Below are 10,228 nucleotides of genomic sequence, written 5' to 3' on the forward strand. Positions count from 1 at the left end.
GCACATTCCGCTCGCTGGTGGTGTGTCGTTGTCTAAAGTCCTACACAAATACAGAACTAACCTTTTATTAACCTCATGGTTGTCTTCCTTCATTCAGCAACAACTTGCAAATAATAATGCGGATGATCACGTGAGATGTTTCAAAAGAAACAACAGTAAATTTGCATGCACCTATGGCACATCACGGAGTTCATTGTATGTATTTGCTTCATTCCTCAGTGTCATGTTTCTTTCCACCCCTGGGTCAACAAGTTCTGGTAGTAAGTGTTCCAAATAAAACTTCAGCTGCGGAAGAGCATTCGCCCGGAAGTTTTCACCCCGATAAATGTCGAGGACTTTGAAGTCTGATGGCGACCACACGGGAGGCTTGCAGAACCGTCGCTTAGTTATGTTCAGCTGTGTCTGTATCTCATAAAAATACGTATTTATGGGACCTCGGTAGCTGCGTGGGAGGTGCCTCGACGGTGCCAGATTTTATAACAGGGCAAGTCAATTCACTTCTACGTGTATCCTAACTAAGACGATCTTGCTGGTGCCCAGAATCCTTCAATGCTTATCACTTGTGATCAGTTGTATTCTGAGAAACGCGCGAATCTGCATGGGAGCAACTTTTGGACGTGTTTGAAGGCTTTGCTCCTTTTTTGAGCATATTTCGTGCAATGCAGCTGTGATGGACCAACGACCCTCTTCGCCATCTTGAAAGATATCCTACGCCGATTCAACCTTCGTATGGACAAGTGTCGTGGACAGTGCTACGACGAAGGGGGTCGGGGGTCGTTACGATGGGTAACGATCTATTGACTTCGGTCGCAAAGCATAGAAACGCACTTCAACACGTCATAGGCGGTAAACATGTTCATTCGTATCGGTGTAAAGCAAATCTTACACGAAATTTTCATTTTGACGTCCACGAGTTATTGAATGTAAATGAGTAACTAACGCTGTTGATGTTGTGGCTGTATTGTTGCAATGCGAGCGGGCTCGTAGGCCCGTCAGACTGTCGTCGTTGTCGTCGTTTATGCGCTCATCCACGGCGTCCGTATCTCTTGCGAAGATTTCCGCTCGATGTGCACCTGCGAACGTACTCCGTCAAGTAAGAAGAATAGTGAATTCACGATTTTAATGTTAAAATCTTTAACGGTATTTTCTATTTTGACGTCCACGATTTATTGAATGTTAATGCGTAACTAACGCTGTTGATGTTATGGCTGTATTGATGAAAATGCGAGCGGGCTCGTAGGCCCGTCAGACTGTCGTCGTTGTCGTCGTTTATGCGCTCATCCACGGAGTCCGTATCTCTTGCGAAGATTTCCGCTCGATGTGCACCTGCGAACGTAAGTAAGAAGAATAGTGAATTCACGATTTTAATGTTAAAATCTTTAACGAAATTGTCTATTTTGACGTCCACGATTTATTGACTGTAATGCGTAACTAACGCTGTTGATGTTGTGGCTGTACTGTTGAAATGCGAGCGGGCTCGTAGGCTCGTCACACTATCGTCGTTGTCGTCGTTTATGCACTCATCCACTGCGTCCGCATCCCTTGCGAAGATTTCCACTCGATGTGCACCTGCGAACGTACTCCGTCAAGTAAGAAGAATAGTGAATTCACGATTTTAATGTTAAAATCTTTAACGAAATTGTCTATTTTGACGTCCACGATTTATTGACTGTAAATGCGTAACTAACGCTGTTGATGTTGTGGCTGTACTGTTGAAATGCGAGCGGGCTCGTAGGCTCGTCACACTATCGTCGTTGTCGTCGTTTATGCACTCATCCACTGCGTCCGCATCCCTTGCGAAGATTTCCACTCGATGTGCACCTGCGAACGTACTCCGTCAAGTAAGAAGAATAGTGAATTCACGATTTTAATGTTAAAATCTTTAACGGTATTTTCTATTTTGACATCCACGAGTTATTGAATGTAAATGAGTAACTAACGCTGTTGATGTTGTGGCTGTATTGTTGCAATGCGAGCGGGCTCGTAGGCCCGTCAGACTGTCGTCGTTGTCGTCGTTTATGCGCTCATCCACGGCGTCCGTATCTCTTGCGAAGATTTCCGCTCGATGTGCACCTGCGAACGTACTCCGTCAAGTAAGAAGAATAGTGAATTCACGATTTTAATGTTAAAATCTTTAACGGTATTTTCTATTTTGACGTCCACGATTTATTGAATGTTAATGCGTAACTAACGCTGTTGATGTTATGGCTGTATTGATGAAAATGCGAGCGGGCTCGTAGGCCCGTCAGACTGTCGTCGTTGTCGTCGTTTATGCGCTCATCCACGGAGTCCGTATCTCTTGCGAAGATTTCCGCTCGATGTGCACCTGCGAACGTAAGTAAGAAGAATAGTGAATTCACGATTTTAATGTTAAAATCTTTAACGAAATTGTCTATTTTGACGTCCACGATTTATTGACTGTAAATGCGTAACTAACGCTGTTGATGTTGTGGCTGTACTGTTGAAATGCGAGCGGGCTCGTAGGCTCGTCACACTATCGTCGTTGTCGTCGTTTATGCACTCATCCACTGCGTCCGCATCCCTTGCGAAGATTTCCACTCGATGTGCACCTGCGAACGTACTCCGTCAAGTAAGAAGAATAGTGAATTCACGATTTTAATGTTAAAATCTTTAACGAAATTGTCTATTTTGACGTCCACGATTTATTGACTGTAAATGCGTAACTAACGCTGTTGATGTTGTGGCTGTACTGTTGAAATGCGAGCGGGCTCGTAGGCTCGTCACACTATCGTCGTTGTCGTCGTTTATGCACTCATCCACTGCGTCCGCATCCCTTGCGAAGATTTCCACTCGATGTGCACCTGCGAACGTACTCCGTCAAGTAAGAAGAATAGTGAATTCACGATTTTAATGTTAAAATCTTTAACGAATTGTCTATTTTGACGTCCACGATTTATTGACTGTAAATGCGTAACTAACGCTGTTGATGTTGTGGCTGTACTGTTGAAATGCGAGCGGGCTCGTAGGCTCGTCACACTATCGTCGTTGTCGTCGTTTATGCACTCATCCACTGCGTCCGCATCCCTTGCGAAGATTTCCACTCGATGTGCACCTGCGAACGTACTCCGTCAAGTAAGAAGAATAGTGAATTCACGATTTTAATGTTAAAATCTTTAACGAATTGTCTATTTTGACGTCCACGATTTATTGACTGTAAATGCGTAACTAACGCTGTTGATGTTGTGGCTGTACTGTTGAAATGCGAGCGGGCTCGTAGGCTCGTCACACTATCGTCGTTGTCGTCGTTTATGCACTCATCCACTGCGTCCGCATCCCTTGCGAAGATTTCCACTCGATGTGCACCTGCGAACGTACTCGTCAAGTAGAAGAATAGTGAATTCACGATTTTAATGTTAAAATCTTTAACGGTATTTTCTATTTTGACATCCACGATTTATTGAATGTTAATGCGTAACTAACGCTGTTGATGTTATGGCTGTATTGATGAAAATGCGAGCGGGCTCGTAGGCCCGTCAGACTGTCGTCGTTGTCGTCGTTTATGCGCTCATCCACGGCGTCCGTATCTCTTGCGAAGATTTCCGCTCGATGTGCACCTGCGAACGTACTCCGTCAAGTAAGAAGAATAGTGAATTCACGATTTTAATGTTAAAATCTTTAACGGTATTTTCTATTTTGACGTCCACGATTTATTGAATGTTAATGCGTAACTAACGCTGTTGATGTTATGGCTGTATTGATGAAAATGCGAGCGGGCTCGTAGGCCCGTCAGACTGTCGTCGTTGTCGTCGTTTATGCGCTCATCCACGGAGTCCGTATCTCTTGCGAAGATTTCCGCTCGATGTGCACCTGCGAACGTAAGTAAGAAGAATAGTGAATTCACGATTTTAATGTTAAAATCTTTAACGAAATTGTCTATTTTGACGTCCACGATTTATTGACTGTAAATGCGTAACTAACGCTGTTGATGTTGTGGCTGTACTGTTGAAATGCGAGCGGGCTCGTAGGCTCGTCACACTATCGTCGTTGTCGTCGTTTATGCACTCATCCACTGCGTCCGCATCCCTTGCGAAGATTTCCACTCGATGTGCACCTGCGAACGTACTCCGTCAAGTAAGAAGAATAGTGAATTCACGATTTTAATGTTAAAATCTTTAACGAAATTGTCTATTTTGACGTCCACGATTTATTGACTGTAAATGCGTAACTAACGCTGTTGATGTTGTGGCTGTACTGTTGAAATGCGAGCGGGCTCGTAGGCTCGTCACACTATCGTCGTTGTCGTCGTTTATGCACTCATCCACTGCGTCCGCATCCCTTGCGAAGATTTCCACTCGATGTGCACCTGCGAACGTACTCCGTCAAGTAAGAAGAATAGTGAATTCACGATTTTAATGTTAAAATCTTTAACGAATTTTCTATTTTGACATCCACGATTTATTGAATGTTAATGCGTAACTAACGCTGTTGATGTTATGGCTGTATTGATGAAATGCGAGCGGGCTCGTAGGCTCCGTCAGACTGTCGTCGTTGTCGTCGTTTATGCGCTCATCCACTGCGTCCGTATCTCTTGCGAAGATTTCCGCTCGATGTGCACCTGCGAACGTACTCCGTCAAGTAAGAAGAATAGTGAATTCACGATTTTAATGTTAAAATCTTTAACGAATTGTCTATTTTGACGTCCACGATTTATTGAATGTAAATGCGTAACTAACGCTGTTGATGTTATGGCTGTACTGATGAAAATGCGAGCGGGCTCGTAGGCCCGTCAGACTGTCGTCGTTTATGCACTCATCCACGCCGTCCGTATCTCTTGCGAAGATTTCCGCTCGATGTGCCACCTGCGAACGTACTGCGTCAAGTAAGAAGAATAGTGAATTCACGATTTTAATGTTAAAATCTTTAACGAATTGTCTATTTTGACGTCCACGATTTATTGACTGTAAATGCGTAACTAACGCTGTTGATGTTGTGGCTGTACTGTTGAAATGCGAGCGGGCTCGTAGGCTCGTCACACTATCGTCGTTGTCGTCGTTTATGCACTCATCCACTGCGTCCGCATCCCTTGCGAAGATTTCCACTCGATGTGCACCTGCGAACGTACTCCGTCAAGTAAGAAGAATAGTGAATTCACGATTTTAATGTTAAAATCTTTAACGAATTGTCTATTTTGACGTCCACGATTTATTGACTGTAAATGCGTAACTAACGCTGTTGATGTTGTGGCTGTACTGTTGAAATGCGAGCGGGCTCGTAGGCTCGTCACACTATCGTCGTTGTCGTCGTTTATGCACTCATCCACTGCCGTCCGCATCCCTTGCGAAGATTTCCACTCGATGTGCACCTGCGAACGTACTCCGTCAAGTAAGAAGAATAGTGAATTCACGATTTTAATGTTAAAATCTTTAACGAATTGTCTATTTTGACGTCCACGATTTATTGACTGTAAATGCGTAACTAACGCTGTTGATGTTGTGGCTGTACTGTTGAAATGCGAGCGGGCTCGTAGGCTCGTCACACTATCGTCATTTGTCGTCGTTTATGCACTCATCCACTGCGTCCGCATCCCTTGCGAAGATTTCCACTCGATGTGCACCTGCGAACGTACTCCGTCAAGTAAGAAGAATAGTGAATTCACGATTTTAATGTTAAAATCTTTAACGAATTGTCTATTTTGACGTCCACGATTTATTGACTGTAAATGCGTAACTAACGCTGTTGATGTTGTGGCTGTACTGTTGAAATGCGAGCGGGCTCGTAGGCTCGTCACACTATCGTCGTTGTCGTCGTTTATGCACTCATCCACTGCGTCCGCATCCCTTGCGAAGATTTCCACTCGATGTGCACCTGCGAACGTACTCCGTCAAGTAAGAAGAATAGTGAATTCACGATTTTAATGTTAAAATCTTTAACGAAATTGTCTATTTTGACGTCCACGATTTATTGAATGTTAATGCGTAACTAACGCTGTTGATGTTATGGCTGTATTCATGAAAATGCGAGCGGGCTCGTAGGCCCGTCAGACTGTCGTCGTTGTCGTCGTTTATGCGCTCATCCACGCGTCCGTATCTCTTGCGAAGATTTCCGCTCGATGTGAACCTGCGAACGTACCCCGTCAAGTAAGAAGAATAGTGAATTTGTAGCGGCATCGCCATTACCATTCCCGCGCACCAATAACCTAGGCGCGCGGGTAATAAAAACATTTGCCTCGGCCAGCTCGGGCTCTAGTTCGACTGGCCTGGCTCTCACGGCAACCTGTGTCTAGTCTACCTCTTTCTCTGACATTGGTGACCCGGACGTTCCTTTCTGGAACGACGCTACTTTCCCTTTTCCGTCGGCGATGCATCAAGGCGACCCACCTCCGCGTGAACGCTCTCGGATCGCTGCCTGCACTCTCTCTCGACGCCCTGGCCCAAGCACAGTCTTCCGACGCCGAGCTGGCTCAGTACCGTTCTGGCGCGGCTTCTTTGACCATCGAAGATGTCGCCTTACCCGGTTCCTCCACTCTGGTTGCCTGCGACACTTCTCAGGGACGGCCCCGACCTTTCGTCCCCTCTTCCCTGCGACGTCGCATCTTCGAGACGTACCATGCGCTCTCTCACCCCGGCGCCCGCGCTTCTCTGCGCTTGATTTCCCAACGGTATGTCTGGCCGCACATGAACAAGGACGTCAAGAACTGGGTGCGCGTTTGCCTTCCCTGTCAGCGCAGCAAAGTGCAACGGCACGTCCGCAGAGCACCAGAAAGGTTCTTGCCCCTCGACGACCGTTTCGCGCATCTCCACATTGATCTGGTTGGACCGCTTCCGGTATGTGCTGGCCACCGGTATATTCTGACCATCGTCGATCGCTTCACCCGGTGGCCCGAAGCCATTCCCATTCACGACGCTACCGCCGCCACCGTCGCCTCAGCCTTCATCTCCACCTGGGTATCGCGGTTCGGTGTTCCGTCAATCATCACCACAGACCGGGGCGCGCAGTTCGAGTCCAACCTGTTTTCCAACCTCACGCAAGCCCTTGGCACCAAACGTATTCGAACAACCGCCTACCACCCGGCTTCCAACGGCCTCGTTGAGCGCTTTCACCGGCAGCTGAAAGCCGCGCTCCGGACCTCATCTGACCTTCCTTGGACAGAAGTCCTGCCCCTAGCTCTGCTGGGAGTTCGGTCGGCTTATAAGCCAGACTTAGGCTGCACATCGGCGGAATTAGTTTTCGGGACGTCTCTTCGCTTGCCTGGCGATATCATCGACCCACCTCGCGACTTCCCGTCTCCATCACCAGCCGACTACGTGTCCCGCCTTCGCCAAACAATGGCCGCCCTCCACCCGATCCCCCCGCGTGTGCCACGCTCTGCTGCGACGTACCAGCACCCCGAACTCGAAACGTGCTCACACGTCTTCCTCAGGTGCGACGCAGTCAAGAGGCCCCTTCAGCACCCATACTCCGGCCCGTACGCTGTCGTGCGAAGATCTCCTACGCATTACACCATCCTGGTAAAGAACCGAGAGGAGACTGTCGCCCTGCAGCGATTGAAGCCCGCCTTCCTCGACGTTCCTGCGACGTCCCCCAGCGCCGTTAACTCCCACACAGGGCCGACGCCAATTCTTCCTGCCACTTCGTCCGCACTTCGCTCTCCACCCTCGACTTCATCGCCTTCCCCCCGCCGCCGACACGTCACCTGGGCCCCACAGCTATGTATCGCTCGACATCTCCCGACGCCTCACTAGGGGGGGAGCCCTGTAGCGGCATCGCCATTACCATTCCCGCGCACCAATAACCTAGGCGCGCGGGTAATAAAAACCTTTGCCTCGGCCAGCTCGGGCTCTAGTTCGACTGGCCTGGCTCTCACGGCAACCTGTGTCTAGTCTACCTCTTTCTCTGACAAATTCACGATTTTAATGTTAAAATCTTTAACGGTATTTTCTATTTTGACGTCCACGATTTATTGAATGTTAATGCGTAACTAACGCTGTTGATGTTATGGCTGTATTGATGAAAATGCGAGCGGGCTCGTAAGGCCCGTCAGACTGTCGTCGTTGTCGTCGGTTATGCGCTCATCCACGGCGTCCGTATCTCTTGCGAAGATTTCCGCTCGATGTGCACCTGCGAACGTACTCCGTCAAGTAAGAAGAATAGTGAATTCACGATTTTAATGTTAAAATCTTTAACGGTATTTTCTATTTTGACGTCCACGATTTATTGAATGTTAATGCGTAACTAACGCTGTTGATGTTATGGCTGTATTGATGAAAATGCGAGCGGGCTCGTAGGCCCGTCAGACTGTCGTCGTTGTCGTCGTTTATGCGCTCATCGACGGGGTCCGTATCTCTTGCGAAGATTTCCGCTCGATGTGCACCTGCGAACGTACTCCGTCAAGTAAGAAGAATAGTGAATTCACGATTTTAATGTTAAAATCTTTAACGGTATTTTCTATTTTGACGTCCACGATTTATTGAATGTTAATGCGTAACTAACGCTGTTGATGTTATGGCTGTATTGATGAAAATGCGAGCGGGCTCGTAGGCCCGTCAGACTGTCGTCGTTGTCGTCGTTTATGCGCTCATCCACGACGTCCGTATCTCTTGCGAAGATTTCCGCTCGATGTGCACCTGCGAACGTACTCCGTCAAGTAAGAAGAATAGTGAATTCACGATTTTAATGTTAAAATCTTTAACGGTATTTTCTATTTTGACGTCCACGATTTATTGAATGTTAATGCGTAACTAACGCTGTTGATGTTATGGCTGTATTGATGAAAATGCGAGCGGGCTCGTAGGCCCGTCAGACTGTCGTCGTTGTCGTCGTTTATGCGCTCATCCACGGCGTCCGTATCTCTTGCGAAGATTTCCGCTCGATGTGCACCTGCGAACGTACTCCGTCAAGTAAGAAGAATAGTGAATTCACGATTTTAATGTTAAAATCTTCAACGGTATTTTCTATTGTGACGTCCACGATTTATTGAATGTAAATGCGTAACTAACGCTGTTTATGTTGTGGCTGTATTGCTGAAATGAGAGCGGGCTCCACTGATCTCTATAGTATATGGCTGGATCGCGCATAGGGTGCGTCAGAGCGTGGTCACCGGCCGCCATATTGGTGGGCCCAACACGTACTGTCGTCTGCATTTCGTAAAGCGCGGCTGCCCGCGATTTTTTTGTTTCCTTTAAATTAGAGGGCATGCCATACCAGCTTGTTGCAGTTTTCAGTGCACTTCACGCACGGATAGACGAAAGGGGTTAACTTTTCACAGGTAAGCTATTTATTTTGAGGGAAAACAGTGTTTATTCGTATCGCATGTATGTGACACTCGCGCTTGCTCGCACTGCTACTTCGCTGGTGCCGTTAGGTACTAAGAAATTATGTTTGGCTGCTCTATTTATGTATTTTCTACACAATGTGCTTGTGCTATACAGGTTCCCTCACAGTCGCCCAGCCGTGCTGAAGAAGTGGGTGCAGAAGATGCATCGGAAAAATTTGAGCCCCATCTAAATCTTCGGTGCTCTGCAGCAGACATTTTGAGGAGGCCTGTTTCGATCGTACAGGGCAAACTGCGCGACTCAAGAGTGATGCTGTGCCTACAAAGTTTGACTTTCCACAGCGCCTCCTGAAAGTAAACACAGTAGTAACACATTAGAATTTGTTTGGGAACCTGTGGAGATGCGGGGTACCTGTGTAATGTGCAGCAATTTTGAATGTGGTAGTTGCTCCAACAAGCTCAGTACGAGTCTTCAAAAGTGAAAAATCAGTCAACATACATGACACAACAAAACTTATGCGACAAAATTTATGGTACAAAATAATTTACATTCCCTGCTAGGCTTTCTGTCATCATCTTTAAGGCTCATGACAATGCAAGAAATAGCTTGCTAACAAAATTCTGTTATATTGAGGTTCCACAACTTCTCAATTTTAGCTGGTGGTGATCAGAACAGCTCTGAATTTGTGCACTGTGCTCTGGGTGCAAAGTCATGGAGACTTGTAAGACTTTTCTTGTTTTTGCGAACTCACATTGCACTTGCTGGACTGAACTGACACTACTACTTTTTGCTTTTATGGTTCTTCGCAATGTAATTTTACATTCACTTCCTAGAAATGCAGAGTCAAGTCCCTGATTTGATTATTCAAGACAGTCTTAGTATAAGGTCAGGGTCCTGTGGCGTAATATTCGAGCTTGTAAGAACCAATACATACTAGCTCGTTAGGTATTTTTCATGCAATGCAAAAATAAATAAATAAATAATAATGAAGGAAA

General features: G+C 46.6%; 1 long non-coding RNA gene across 2 annotated transcripts; it reads right to left on the minus strand.

The window, feature by feature from the left end:
- Positions 1-2,017: 2,017 nt before the first annotated feature.
- Positions 2,018-3,822, minus strand: LOC135397828 (uncharacterized). Of its 2 annotated transcripts, none has more exons than XR_010423786.1 (3): positions 3,695-3,822; positions 3,442-3,575; positions 2,018-2,326 (listed from the first exon to the last, which is right to left on the minus strand). It is a non-coding gene; the product is annotated as an uncharacterized LOC135397828 (long non-coding RNA). The 2 variants fall into 2 exon arrangements; XR_010423785.1 differs by having other exon boundaries at positions 2,038-2,073; positions 2,193-2,326; positions 3,442-3,822.
- Between the last annotated feature and the right edge of the window lie 6,406 nt (positions 3,823-10,228).

The sequence above is a fragment of the Ornithodoros turicata genome, chromosome 6 (assembly GCF_037126465.1).
Source record: "Ornithodoros turicata isolate Travis chromosome 6, ASM3712646v1, whole genome shotgun sequence".
NCBI lineage: Eukaryota > Metazoa > Arthropoda > Arachnida > Ixodida > Argasidae > Ornithodoros > Ornithodoros turicata.